Raw genomic sequence first — 14,782 nt, forward strand, 5'->3', positions numbered from 1 at the left:
GGAGGATTGTTTCGGTCTATTAGGAGATAGTGCTAATCTTGACGCAGATAGGTGCATGGTTTATGCCAAACGTACCATAGACTCAGAAATCATTTTGGCATCTTACCTTGGGCGTAGAGGCATTTGATTCATACATTACCAATCAAGTGAATGACATCCATATAATAGCACATCGTATGGACGACGAAAATGAAAACCCCCAAGTTAGTACTTAATTATCCACCTAAAGTCCATAACTGGGAATAAAGGAAGTGATCACTGGCACACTTTAGATTCAAACTCTAGGTTTTAAAACACCTATATATATAGCTATTAGTTGCTAAAAACTAGTTTTGGAAAACAAAACCTTTGTTTTAAATACATATGTGGCAATTAATGTTAAATCTTGCTCTGATGCCAGCTGTAGCAGAACTGACCAATTTATAAGAGCACAAGTACAATGGTAGCCCGCAAGCGGTCACACTGTCATACTTGAGCCCATATAAAACTGATAGTCCATCGAGTACCACGATGGGTCTCGATTAACCGTCAACATACAACCAAGATCGTACATGATTCAACATACATGTCACATGTTACATAAGGTTCATAAATACAGTTCATTCATTAGAGTACGAATTAAGGTTATTACAAACCAAGTTTAGTAAATAGTAGCGGAAGCAAATTAAAGTTTTGAAGCTAACATTTGCCATCATAGTTCAGATACAGTGCCAACTCGTGATCACACTTCCACAAAAGCATATAAGAAGGATTAATAAGAGATGCCTACCCAGGGCTCATTCCTCATCCATGGCGGGACAGAACCAGTTCTTGCAATAGCCGTGATAAACTGTACCATCTGCAACAATGAGAATAAAACCCTAAGTACAAGAAGGTACTCAGCTAGACTTACCCATCATAAACCAAAAACAAAGTGACTCCAAGGATTATGAAAGGCTTTATAAGTGGAGGTAGCTTGACAACATTTTTGCATAAAAGCAACTAACTCAGTTGTACAATTATAATTCAGTCATCAAGTTAATTATAGCTATTCATCTCTAGATTAGCAACTAACATGTGCCAAACATGTGGTATATCATTTAGTAGCATACAATAGTAACCATAGCCGATGTAGTAATTCCATGTTCATCCAAACCATCACTTTCCATAACACAGTTACTACGATATTGGAGCTAGCTAAGTTTCTCACTGTCTAGGAGAGACGGCGATTTGAGTCAACTTCAACCAGCTGGGAATTTATTCCTAACACAAACCCAGGTAGACCAGATCAACGGTCACTAGAGGTCACCTTTGGTACAACTTAGGTACACATTTCGTGGGTTCGCCTAGCGCCGCACAATCAGTGACAACTAGCTGCTAGGACAATCAGGACTACCCTGCCCTTGGGCTCACATATGGCTCCCCACACATCCTTACTACCATCCATAGTGCGCATTCTAATAGAGCAGGGTCCGGCCTGAGTTGAGCTACTTGGCTTCACGGTCAAAATGAGTTATCCGGCCAACTAAATGAGAGGCATGCGTTCAATCTTGTCAGAAGTGCCAACAATGGTATGGTCCTTAATCAGCATAGACGGAATCACATGAGTCAACCTACACATAGACTCTACCTAGCCTCCATTTACATTACCCCATGGTTCTTTTCCATGATAGCAAATGTAGTCAACCGTGCTTCGGTATCCACCTATATCTCGTAGGTGACAGGGAATCACCCGACTTCTACCGGTCTAAGCATGGCTAAGCATATATTCCATCCTGGACCTACACTAGGGTTAAAGGTATATGTAACTGGACAAGGTAGTTCTATGCATCAAGTGTTTCCAATCAACTCTTATAACCTAATGCATCAAACATAAAGGATTCAAGTAATATTTTATAAAACATGGGAGACTTAGAATGCTCTAGGGCTTGCCTTTGAGGAAAGACGTTGGCCGATGATCCGAGCACACAGGGAGATCTTTTAGAGTTTGCTCCTCTTCTCCTAGAGCTATGAACTGAGGCATCTCCTGTTGATCCTCCTCTTCTTCATTGAACTCCTACAAAGTTATTTCTTCAGACGATCCTGTATGCATGAGCATGAATTCGGATATAATGAATGCATATATGATGATATGTATAATATGATATGATGTAATGAATGCATCCTCATAAGTGTTTTCAATGAGTTTGCATCAAGTAATAACAAGGGCATCTTATTTTACGGAGTAGGTTCCTATCTCTCCTCTAATAACTAAACAAACACTTATATAAATTATTTTCTAGACCACAATATAGTAGCCAATTGTTTTGACCATAATTGAGTCATACACCTCAAAATAATATGGTGTGGACATTCTAGAAACCTTATGAAATTATCTACAACTTTGTTTTAATCATCTTAATGCGATTCAGCAGTTATCTAGGTCAAACAATTCAATCATTCAAATCTATCCAGAGAGCAAGCATTTCTGACAGCAAACTTCAAACAGCCATAATTCTTAAACTATAAGGCCTATGACTATGAAAATTTAACACAAGGTAGATAACTAAGTTATCTACAACTTTGTTATTAACAAGTTTTACAGAAAAGACCATTATCATCATGAAATTATCAACTCAACCAAAACCATACATGCAGCCATCTAGTAGAATTATAAAGCAATAATTAACTAGTTGCATATAACCAATTACTTTTAATCCTAACTAATAACATCAACATATCATATGCATCACAAGAACCATAGAAAACATCATGGTTAAACACAACTAAATTATTTAGATCCATTTATTAATTTCCTTAGATAATAAGGTGGTTTAAAGGATAAATATTTCCTTTGCTTAATAAATTCTGAGAAAATCATAGTAGCCTGCAAATGATATTAATAGTCTACTATACAAATTTCATTCCATTTGGATAAGTAAAACTACCTCTACAAAAATGACAAATTACCTAGGCTTATTTTAGCAAAAATAGTTTAGCATAGTGAAAAGTGTCAAACAATAGATTTAATATTTTTCTTACATTCCTCCAAGCATAAGAATACTATGTAAAAATTTGCATGATCATATGTTATGTATTTTTACCCCAATTAATTTTAGTAGAAACCAAAAATTAATTAGGATTAAATATGAAGACCATACTCAGCGTATGACCACTACAAGTTTAGTATTTTTCCTAGCTAGAGCATGTGAGCACAAGACCAGCAAAATTGGAATCACAATTTTATCACCTTTCTAGCTCAAGTTACGAATTTAACAAGGTAGAAACCAATTAAAAAGCATTTATCTAGCTACATTTTATTCTCCAAGAAAAATACTAGAAATAGTGCATCTCATATTTTTATCAAATACTATACTTCAAGATGAAACTAACAAAATTTGGTTCACTAAAATTGGACACTCCTAGCTTGAGATATGAATTTTTGAAAAATGCATTCAAATCTGTGAAATAAATCCAGAAAATCAAATATCATACAAACTGACAGCCAGGGTCCGCGGTCAATGTGGACCCACGCGTTAGCGACACTAAAGCAGAGGACGGCGCTGACCGGCGAGAACTCACCGATGGGGAGGTCTCTAGTGGTAGCGTCTTCACCACTATACTCTCCTCGTCCACGCGCATCGACTGGTAGGCTTGGTTGGCCCGGTGGCTCGCCAGAGCAAGTTCGACGGCGGCCATGGCGGACAGCTAAGGTCGGTGGTGGTACACCGACCATCTCTGGCTATGGCACACTCAGGCGAGGATGGCTACTCCATCCTGGTTACCTAGCGGATCTACATGGCGCAGGTGAGGGCACGAGGTGGCGTCGGTGAGCTCAGCTGCGTGCATGGCCGTGCGGCGGTGCACGGAAGCATGGCCATGCTCACGCTGTTCTAGCTAAATGGCGGTGAAAGGCGGGTCTCTGTCATGCCACTAGTAAGGTCTAGGGTTACTCAACCTAAGGCGCACGAGAAAGGAGGGAGACGGTGAACCAACTCGACGGCAATGAGCTTGAGTGCCACGACGGCCATGGCGGGCACGCGCAGTGGCGGCGACTCGTTCTAGCGCCGTCACGTGGTGGTGTCATCCCTAACTCTGACCTAAGCTGCTAAACTCTAGCACGGTGCTGGACCAAGGAAAACTAAGACATGCGATGCAGTGGGATGGTGGGGTCACGGTGAGCCACGAGCACGACAGTGCTCTGATAATGGCGGCGGCTGCGGTGAGGCAAAATGCGCCCTTACCCTTGCTCGAATGGTGGTGCTAGTGGGTCAGCAAGGTTGAGGAGGTGGTGGTAGAGCTATGAGTGAGAAGGATTGGATGGTGGTGGTTATGTGCGAGCTCGGCGTAGGTGCGGCGATAACGGCAGGGCTACGGTTCCGCACGGCGCATCGAAGGCGAGGCACAGAGAGGACTGAGAGAGCGAGAGTGAGTGAGCGTGGTGAGTGCATGATGCTTAAGGGCGCGCTCATGCTAGACTAGCTAGGCCAACGCCAGTGTACGGCCACCACACTGGTGGCCACGGCCTGTGGCCGGTCGGCCACTGCCGGGCACACGGGCGCGGGTTCAGGCGCTGCCTTTGTCGACTGACAACGTCACTTAGCGATTCAATTACTCCTAATCTGTTGCAAATTAGCAAAAACTTCCTTAATGAAAGTTGTAGAGCTATATGAGATCTCTAACTTTGCTTTAAGAATGATCATCTAATTCTCACTGGTTAGCAAACTACATTGCTCCAAAGTGAGGTACTTTGAAACTGAAAATCGTTTCAACACTTAGAAAATTTTGCAAGTCTCGAAACAGTATTTTGTTGATACTTGTGAGATGTTTTTGAGCATGCTATGCACCGAATGAGGTCTTGACCAAAAAATAAAAGTTGTTACCCTTGTGAAGTACTACAACTTTGCTTAAGGGTGCACTACCATGCAAATAATCTATGCTATAGTTCAACTTAGGTCAAATATACAACTTGAAAATGAAAGCCTACACTATTACCATGACTTAGAGACCAAATGGGTCCAACTTGAGCAAGGTTTTCAAAACACTTGAAATGGTCCAAGAGTTTTGACGATAGAGAGGTTAAAAGGAAGAAAACTTTTTTCAAAATTCCCTTTTGAAAATTATTTTTATTCCAAACAAGGGTTTGTTTTGGTAAAACTTTGGGTTTTGAAATCTCTTTGCTAAAACAAGATAAGGTCATTGAATAGAGATTTTTGAAGTAAAACTCTTTTCAAGCGGTTGTTTTTGAAGTAAGATTTTGAAAAACTTAACTTAGGATTACAGTGGTATGCGGGTACCACTTGGAGCGGTCACGGTCGCGTACCTCAATACCAGCGTACGCCCAGCAACAAGCCATGTGGATGCATCACACATGGGGCCCCAAGTTCCATAGTGGCACCATGGGTTATGATCATAACACACTACCAAATAAGTCACCAACATCTACTCAATATCCCAAGCTTAGAGGGAGAGGGGAGTTTTTAGAAAAGACGAGGAAAAAGCCTTTATAAACGGTTTTGGAAGCCCCTTTTTGAAAAACTTAGTTCTAAATTTTTTGTTTTGTAGATCTCGCAAGAAGAAGGTTACAACCTTAGGATTTTGAAATAAGCACAAAGATGCTTGAAATAGGTTGTAACCCATTTTGTTTTTTTTTAAACTCAAATCAAAAGTTTTGATATTTGGTCAAACTAGATCAAACCCCAAAAGAGATTTTGAAAATGTTTTAAATAGGTGTACTAAGGGGTGATCCTAGACATCTGCCACATATATGTGGTGAGCTACCGAGGACGTCAGCCCTTAAGGGGGTGAATGTAACACCCTAGCCATTAGTAGCTTGTAGCAGTAGTGAAGTTGACCCATTAGCCCAAGTGGCTCATGTGTAGTTGTGGTTGGTGGGTTTAGTACCACCTTGGAAGTTTAGGAGGGTGAGGGCCAGCTTGTAATCCTTGTCGTTCCAAATGTAGCACCTCTGGGTTAACCCCTTTACACGAAATGAGGACGAAAGTGTAAGCCAGGTGCTATATGTATGCAGGCTTGTTCTACATGCGGAGCTAGGCCATATAAGCAGTTTTGGACATAGGGTGTTACAACGTCATCAATCAATTTGTTTCTCTAATCACGCGCGTGCATCCCTTTGCTTTCCTTTAATCCTCAAACTTCTCTTGCCTTCTTCTATTTATGTGATGCACACATTTGTCATTCCTTGCCGAGTATTTCAAATATTATAACCCTCCTTGCATAGACTAATTTCTTCAACACGCATATACACAATCAAAATAGCATGTCATGTCAGATCTTGAACCTGCACATGTGATGCTAGCTGATTCTTCATTGCAGGCCTGATATGGCTTACTAGGTAGTCCAGACAAATCAACCGAAAGCTTCTTAATAAATATTCATCAAATTGTCGGCTTTCTTCTACAAACTCCATAGACAATAAAATTGCCAAATTTTGGTGTCAACAATTTTGTAGACTTAGAATAATTTTAGCAACCTCATGCACTAACGGAGTGTCTGTCGCCTCTGGCGGACTATTCATCGAAAGTGTGTGCACAGTCAGTGTTGGTATTTCTTAACGAATGCAGAAGAATCTGCAAGCGCATGGATATACCGTTGTAGCACTTTACCTAGAAGTATTCAGAGTATCATATTTTCCTAAAGGAACGGATGTGTAAAAGTCTCTTTAGCTAGTTCACCCAAGATAACAAGAAGAAAGATGGCTCGAGTAGTGAGGTTTTTCTAGGGATAGAGATCCAAAGTTAAGATAGCTTTGCCACTATAGACTTGCTTCGGGCACCGGATAACACTTGGTCTACCAAGCATTGCCGGTCTATAGCTCTACATTGTATCCGGATGTGGGGGATTACAAGGGATGGACAGGGCTATCACCACCTGCCGCCTACCTCTCAACCGTGGTGTATGAGGCAAACGAAGGTAGCCTCAAGCCTAGACACCATGTCTATGCTATCGACTACTACCCTAGCGTGCTAGCAAGGGTTATCTGTCTTTATCAGGGCCCTTCTACTAGAGTATCCACCATGGGGATGGATGACGAACCCGCAAGAATGTAGTAAACAAAGATAACTTTCCTTAAGAACTCACCATCGAAGACAAACACGAACCTTATACTTCAAGTAGTATTCGGCACGCTGAGGTACAAGCGTAGAGGGAGCCGACAACCCCAGCACTCTGTCCACTCGATGTACAAGGGTCGCCAAGTACAAGAAGTAGAGGTAGCTGACACTCTGGTACTCCTCCAACTCTTAACTCACTCACTCCCTATTCTAATTCTAGCTAAAGGCTAAGTGGAAATGTAGCTCTTATTCTCTTCTTGCTCTCTTCTTGTGTGTTATTCAAATGAGGAGGCCTCCCCTTGCTTATATAGCTCACCAAGGATGGTTTGCTATGTTATTTTAGGCAACCCCCACCGCAACCGACCTTAGGTGCATTTAGTGTACCACCTACCAGAGGGTGGGCCCGACACGTGGCAGGGGGGTGCGTCCGCACCCTCGGTGGCGCCTCCCCACACCGCCTTCGTAGGGGCAGTTGCTTGATGGGCCTAGGCCTCACTCCCATGGGTTTTGCCCCTTAGATTCTTATGATGGATGGGCCTTGCTTGTGTTTGCCTTAATGCGCCTTCTCGATTGCGCATTTTTGGTATGTTTTCACGTGTTGCTCTGCAAAATACTTAAGCACCAAAACTTGTGGAGAATTGTGAGTTGAAGACCCTATTTCTAAGTTTTGGTATTCATTATTTGTTTATTTTGTAAAAAATTGGCGGTAAGAATTATGAGTTAAGTACCACCAATAAGCTTCCCCACACTTAGTCCTTTGCTCATCCTCGAGTAAAGTTCTAAGCACTAAGCGGGTTCATCTTCTTGATTTGGAATATGCATACAAGTTATTCCAGGCTTCACCTGAACCTATGAACTTCCAAGTGTCTACCAAAATATCTTGGGTAATTGAAAAATGGAACAGCTTGGATTCAAATCTTCTCACTCTGTCCTTGCTTAGAAACTTGGGTTTTTGTATGGTTTTGAAAACATAAAGATGGGTTTTGTTCCTTGAATGATTCTCTCAAGTCACTCAAATTTGTAAGTGGTTCCTCACCAAGGCATATTTTGAATGTTTGCCTTCTCTTTCATCATCCTGCTTCTAACAGCTTATATGGAGCTTGGATAGGGATGAAATTTGAGACACACTTACCTTGCATATGTTGTAAAGTCAAATTCCGGATCCACCGGAGAGAAGTGTCATACTCTTAGATCAAAACCTTGCAAGTGTGTGAATTTGATGGAACTATACTCCTCTATTTGATATGATCTCTAACTTTTCTTTTTGAGACATGGCTATTATTTTTCTCATGAGCCTTCATGTGCTCATATGTTTTTTTAATACCTTGGGACCTTCATGTGTCCCTTTTTTCAATACTTTGGGACCTTCACGTGTCCTATTCCCTTTTTTCAATACTTTGGGACCTTCACGTGTCCTATTTTTTCAATTCTTTTTGCATAGCTTTTTTGTCTCTTTATAGAAATATGCTAGGGAGATCATATTTTAGAGCATGGAGTATTTATTTGCTGGTAATGGAAACATGTTTTAGCGTATTTCTAGTGTAGGAATAGCTACTTTATGTGGCATGTACGTGAGTTTTGATCTTGGGAGCATAAAAAATCTCTCAACAGGGGTCACAAAACTTGACAAAACTCAACACAAAGTAAGAGGCATATGTGGAAAGTTTTTGTCATGTATGAACGTTATGGCTCTAATGGGTATTTGTATATCTATCAAGGAACATGCTATTTGAATTTTGTTTTGTAAAGATAAACCTCCAAGTACTTTGCAAGAAAGAGCAAGTTTCATGTCATCCTACTATATCTCATTCGTCAATTACTTAGATAAAATAGGGTTCCTTTGATAAGTATTCATAAGTTATAGGAATGTTAGCAAGAAATAAAGAGTATGCAAACTTTTAATCATAGGAAGATATGGAGATGGAGCAATCACTTTGTTGTTTATCTTTTAAATTTGTTCAGTTTTAAATTATTATTGTACTAAATATGGAGAGAGAGTGAGTTTCACAAACCAAAGTTTTGAACATGGTGATCTTTTTGTGTAACTGAGTTGGAGGCAAGTGTGGCACCTCCCCCACACTTGTTTTCTTACTAGTCTTATTTGTAAACAAAAGAAAACACAAAAACTAGTGTAGACAACAATTCTACTAAATTTTTTTTTGAATTTGAGATGTATTTATTTTGAGTTAGGGAATTTGTTAAAAGCAATTAATTTTATTACATCTATTTTTTTCTTTGGGATTATACGAAGGCTGTTGACGGTAGTTAATGACAATATTAAACCGCCAATATCACTACAAGAATCCTGTTAATCCATGATGGAAAATTTTCGTCATGGATTACCGAAAAACTGTCACTATACAATATTTGTGATGGTTTCAGATATCGTTATGGATTGAACTTCAAGGATTAACCTCCGTGACGGTTTTATGAAAACCATCACACATTAACAGAATCCATGACGGTCTCAAACCGTCGTAGTAGAGCCCAAGGCCTAGTCAGCCCAGCCCAAACCCAATACCTATGACAGTTCTAAACCATCATAGAAGAATGGCAATATATCAGGTGCAAACTAACCAACATGTGCAAACTTGGAAACTACCAATCATGACCACTAGATGTTGATCCAATGGATGGGGTGAGGGGGCTTAAGCGCAAAAGAAAAAAGGCAAGTGGGTAGGGAGCTTAAGTGCAAAAAAATCCCACCTCTCACCCCATCCATTGGATCAGCATCTAGTGATTCTAATTCGTAATTTCTAAGTTTGCACAGGTTGATTGGTTTGCACCTGATACATTGCCTAGATGAATTGCCACATCATGTAGAAAGCTTATGTGGATGATGACATGGATGCTTACATCACCGGCTAGCCCATCTACTTTTTTGTTATAAGAAATCCCGACATTTATTAAGAGGCTAAAATCAAAGGTTGCCTATTTATTGAATGACAAATATGCTGACATTTCTTTAGCATTCCCAATTATAGATTTACATCCATTGGGTATGTTTATATATACAAAGATTTACACATTGATGATGAAGCGATTCAAAACAACACTAATTCATACAGCCAACATTGTCTATCCACCATGCAGCAATAAGCAAATAAGCAATGCAGCCAACTGCCTATAGAACCACCTCGGTGGAATGATGTTCCTTCGTCAAGCACTTCTCCAATATTGTTTACCCACCAATTCTCATTTGCACTGCCCTACAGCCCTTCCTAAAAACCATAAAAAAGAAACGTTCAGTCAAATGGCGATTTAGAGAACTTAGATAGCACTGTAATGACAAGACAATGTAAGTATGTAACGCTACTGATTGGTAAATTACAAATTACAACACAAAAACTATTAATTCCTGTAAAAAAAATCTTATGCATCTATACAATAGTCTGGCTGCTATTTCATCAAAAACAGAAACAATGTTTTCTGATCGGCTTATCGTTCCTAATCGGTCTGGTACCGATTAGGACGATCAGGACGATTAATCGACGATTAGGACGATTAATCGACCTCTGATCGGTCTAATCGTCCATATAATCATCTAGCATATAGCAGGACTATATAAGTATATATCATATATGTATGGTATATATATAATATACCATATACTATATATTTATATAGTAGACATCGAGCATATTTCTAGTTAGTTGGTTACTTACCTATGAGATCTGACTCCATATTCTTGTCCCAACCTCCATATGTTTGCTAATTTTCTGCAGGAATAATAGATAACTTGAGTAAGTAGATGCAAAAGAATAGTGTGATAGACTGACAGCATTACAACAGCACATACTCAATCCAGATCCAGAAAAGTAGAAATTAAGAAAACTAGCATAGTCCACAGCTTACTTAATACAGTACGAGTACTGAGTACATACTACAAACTAAATAATTAAACACTGCAAACAACATTCAGAGTTTTTAAGATAACACTAGCCGCCATTCAATCAGCATTTAGCAGCCATCTAAATCTAAATAAGCAAATCATCATCCAAATTGAAGCCTCCTCCTCCATCTCCACCCGAGTCTCCATCCACCTCCATTCCTACTTCAGCATTAGATGCATCTAGCTGAACTTGTGGTTCATGGTCATCATCTTCATCATCAATGCTATCTGGAGCAACAGCGGCAGCTGCAGCAGCCCTTGGATGCTTCCTGGTATACATCTGGTTTCATCTTCATGCTCCTTGGACCTGCAGCCTATAGGTGGGGAAGAGAATAGGCGACCCTGCAGCAGAAGGGAGGAGTAAGCAGCAAAGCAGCAAGGAAGATTCATGGATGGGCTGCTTGGATTGGAATTGGAAGGGAGAGAGGAGGGAGTGAGATGCACGCAATAGGGAAGAGATGGAGCTCAGCTGCACACACAGCGGGAGTGAAGAGTACTGAGGACTGAGGAGAGAAAGAGTGAGGGTGAGGTATATAAGAGAAACCCTAATGGGCCTGGCCCAAATAAATACAGCCCAGTAAACTGAAGTAGCCCATCTGCCTATTTAGTGATGATTGGCAAAGTGACCTAATCGGACGATTAATCCGACGATCAAGTTTCTGATCGCTCTGATCGAATTGGAGGGCCTAATCAAGTGCTAAGACCGATAAGGACGATCGTGATTAATCGGACGATCAGAAAACATTGAACAGAAATAAATGCAACTCACGCATACACGGAAGATACATTGTCATAGTCAGGGCAGCTAGAGAAATACATGATTTGCCAAGGGAGAATCAGCATTGAATTATGGTGGCAAAACGAGACATACCAGTTGAAGTAGAAACCAGCAAACTTTGAGTTTTCTAAAATCTCAATTTCCACCCTTGCTTTTCTGGACGCCTGCTCAAAAATAAATGCTACTGTTACTACCTATTACACTATAAAAAATGCCCAGAATGCTTTTAAAATTATTAAACTTCTTTTTTAGCAAACATGAGGTTAGAACCTATAATACTCACTCAAAACTCTGGATGTAACTGGCTAGATAGGACAGTAATAGCAGCAGCAAACTAGCATGTATCAATCCAATCTAGGACAGAAAAATCAGGGAATTCATACTTATCACCCTTACAAAGCAAATGCTACTACCAGCACAGTAATAGATGGGCTTTCAGTTTCAGTTTACAAACTTTCAGTTGTAGTTTACAGCAAAAAAACTTGTCCTTTCTTCTAGCACAAACCATCAAAGAAATTACAGGAACTGAATCACTCATAAATAAATGGCAGCCTCTGAAATATTTAGTAAGCTAGACCTATTGAGAAAAGTTTAGTCTTTTAAACTGATCGAAAGTATACCAATAATGTACTGTACTAACAAAGAGAACACACAAGGCAGGAACTCAGAATTTATGACTGCTAGAACATATAATAGCAGTAACAACAATATTAGAAATTGTATTAAAAATAAAAAGTTCTAGGAGTACCGGAGGGCATATTGTTATTGAAGAATGCTTTTTTTGTACAGCAGGAACCTATAATGTCAGGTCGGTTTCTATTCATGAGCTTGCCAAAATTATACAAAAGGAACCTTCAATGAAGCACTTCACTTTGTAACCCTACAATAAAGAGATGGTCAGATGCATATACAAAGGTTACAGAAGATCACTTGCACATGACATTCACAAATAACCACCAACAGAGAACAAAGAGAATGAATATTTTTGTTTTATCCTGCCACTTATGCTACTATATCTAGCGCCACTGTAGAATATAGAAGAATTCCAATTTATGGGAGCTTGTTGTGGCTCAATAACAATTGATAGGTTTAAATTTAACAAAATCACATGAGCAATAATCCATTTGACATACCAGTGATTTGTTATGGCTTAGAGAAAGGAAATCGGCAATGTTGCTAACTGGTAGACCCAGTGTCGGAGGCTCCCACATGAGTGGGGTCTGGAGAAGGGAAAAACCAAGGCATGCCTTCCCCCACAAAATCTGCGGAGAGGCTGCTTCGAACCCACGACCTGGTGACTCAGTGAGACAGCTCTCACCACTGCACGAGGCAGTTAGCAATGTTGCTAATTGAAATTAACAAAAACAGAGCAAGGCAATATTGCCTTAATCCCAATTAGACTTATCTTTTTACCATATATGGTGATGCACACCAGTAAAATGTGTTCTTTTACAATTTATATGTGCTGTTACATTACATGATGTGACACCTAATTAGCATAGGGACACTTACCACAGCTTCACGTGTAGTAAACTGTAGCACCTGAACCATAATTCCTGAACAAAGATGAAGATGGTTAATTTTCATATAAGTAGAAGACTGTGTCAGGTTCATTAGAGAGCCTGGCCTCCATATTCAGAGTAATTTCATAGCATTTCATGAGTCACCACATCCCACTTGTCAGAGCAAAATTGTTGCCTAACAATGTTTTTGAGCTAACTAATGCCACATCCACCATTGACTAAATGTGATGCATCAGAAACACTATCACCATCAACAAAATTAATCTTTTTATGTTTTACAAATGAAAAGGGCTTGTGTGCTGTGCATTACAAAGTTATAATAGAGCTAAAACCAAAAATTCAAGGAATCATCTAGCAGATTCACAAACATAACAAACATATCTGGGATCTCAATCACATCTCATGAGCTAGTTAGACGATAGGTCACACAGAGCAGCCAGATCTGAAGCCTTATTTTGGAATAATCAAATCAAACCAAGAGCTATACAAGTACTAATCTATCACAACTACATATCCAGATCTGATAGTAGAAAGGCAGTCGTACCTTGCCTCCATAGGTTGGGCTTGCAAGGGATTTGGAGTTTGGGAGTGTTTGTGTCCGTGTGTGTGGGCGCTCACTTGGGCCCGAGAAACCCCAGAAGCACCGGCATTCATCCTCGTCGATGCAGAGGTGGCAGCAGCCGGAGCGGGGTGGAGTTGGTGTGGAGAGTGCAGCCGGGGGTGTGGGTTTGAGTGCTCATCCTGCATGTGCTGCTCCTTCACCTTCGTGTGGGCTGGGGATAGAGCACTACTGGCAGCCTCCTCTGCTCCGAGGTGAGGGCGCCACGTCTGGCCTCCTCCGTGCCAGGGTGAGTGCGCCGCCGCTGGCCTCCTCCACACTAGGGTGAGGGCACTACTTCCAGCCCCCTCCATGATGGTGTGAGGCGCCGTCTCCGATCTTGATGCCGTGGTGAGGGTGACTCCTAGGCTGGGGCACCACGCCGCTACCACAGGCCTCTGGTGTGGGCGTGGATGGCAGCATGGTTGCTCTGGGGTGGAGGCGGCGCCTGGAGGTCAGGTGGAGAGAAGCAAGGTAGTCAGGATGGGTGGATTTAGGTTTAGGGTTTGTTTATATATGTTAGTGGTTATTGTGCGGTGGGCTTCATATCCACCATGGGATTATGCATTGCTAGTGAATATTGCACACCAGCAGTGACATTTTTTCAATCCATCATGAACAATCTGTCAAGGATTGCAAGATTTCTTATAGTGTATACCTTGCATAAATGACTAAAATGGATCATCAACATAGACTTAGGGGTGGTGAATCTGTGTTTTTAGTAGGATTTAATAAAAAATTGTCAAGGACCTATTCGTCAAAGGAAATCACGCTTATCCGCTATGGTAACTACATGAGAAGACTCTAGAAGACTTTAGAAGACAAATCACCAAAGCAGGCCACGTGACCATGACATGTGAGGCCGACCGGCCCCACCTACAAGTCGCTCAGCCTGTGGGCCCCACCTGTCAGCCCCTTCTCGCTATGTCGGTTCTCTACCACCTTAAGGATTGCATCTAT

The 14,782-nt window shown here is 40.8% G+C and overlaps 1 long non-coding RNA gene across 1 annotated transcript; it reads right to left on the reverse strand.

Moving 5' to 3' along the window:
• Positions 1 to 9,940: 9,940 nt before the first annotated feature.
• Positions 9,941 to 14,299, reverse strand: LOC136501171 (uncharacterized). The gene is made up of 6 exons (XR_010770190.1): positions 13,769 to 14,299; positions 13,214 to 13,257; positions 12,450 to 12,581; positions 11,795 to 11,865; positions 10,697 to 10,750; positions 9,941 to 10,252 (listed from the first exon to the last, which is right to left on the reverse strand). It is a non-coding gene; the product is annotated as an uncharacterized lncRNA (long non-coding RNA).
• Positions 14,300 to 14,782: the final 483 nt, after the last annotated feature.

This window comes from Miscanthus floridulus, chromosome 13, assembly GCF_019320115.1.
Source record: "Miscanthus floridulus cultivar M001 chromosome 13, ASM1932011v1, whole genome shotgun sequence".
NCBI classification, from domain to species: Eukaryota; Viridiplantae; Streptophyta; class Magnoliopsida; order Poales; family Poaceae; genus Miscanthus; species Miscanthus floridulus.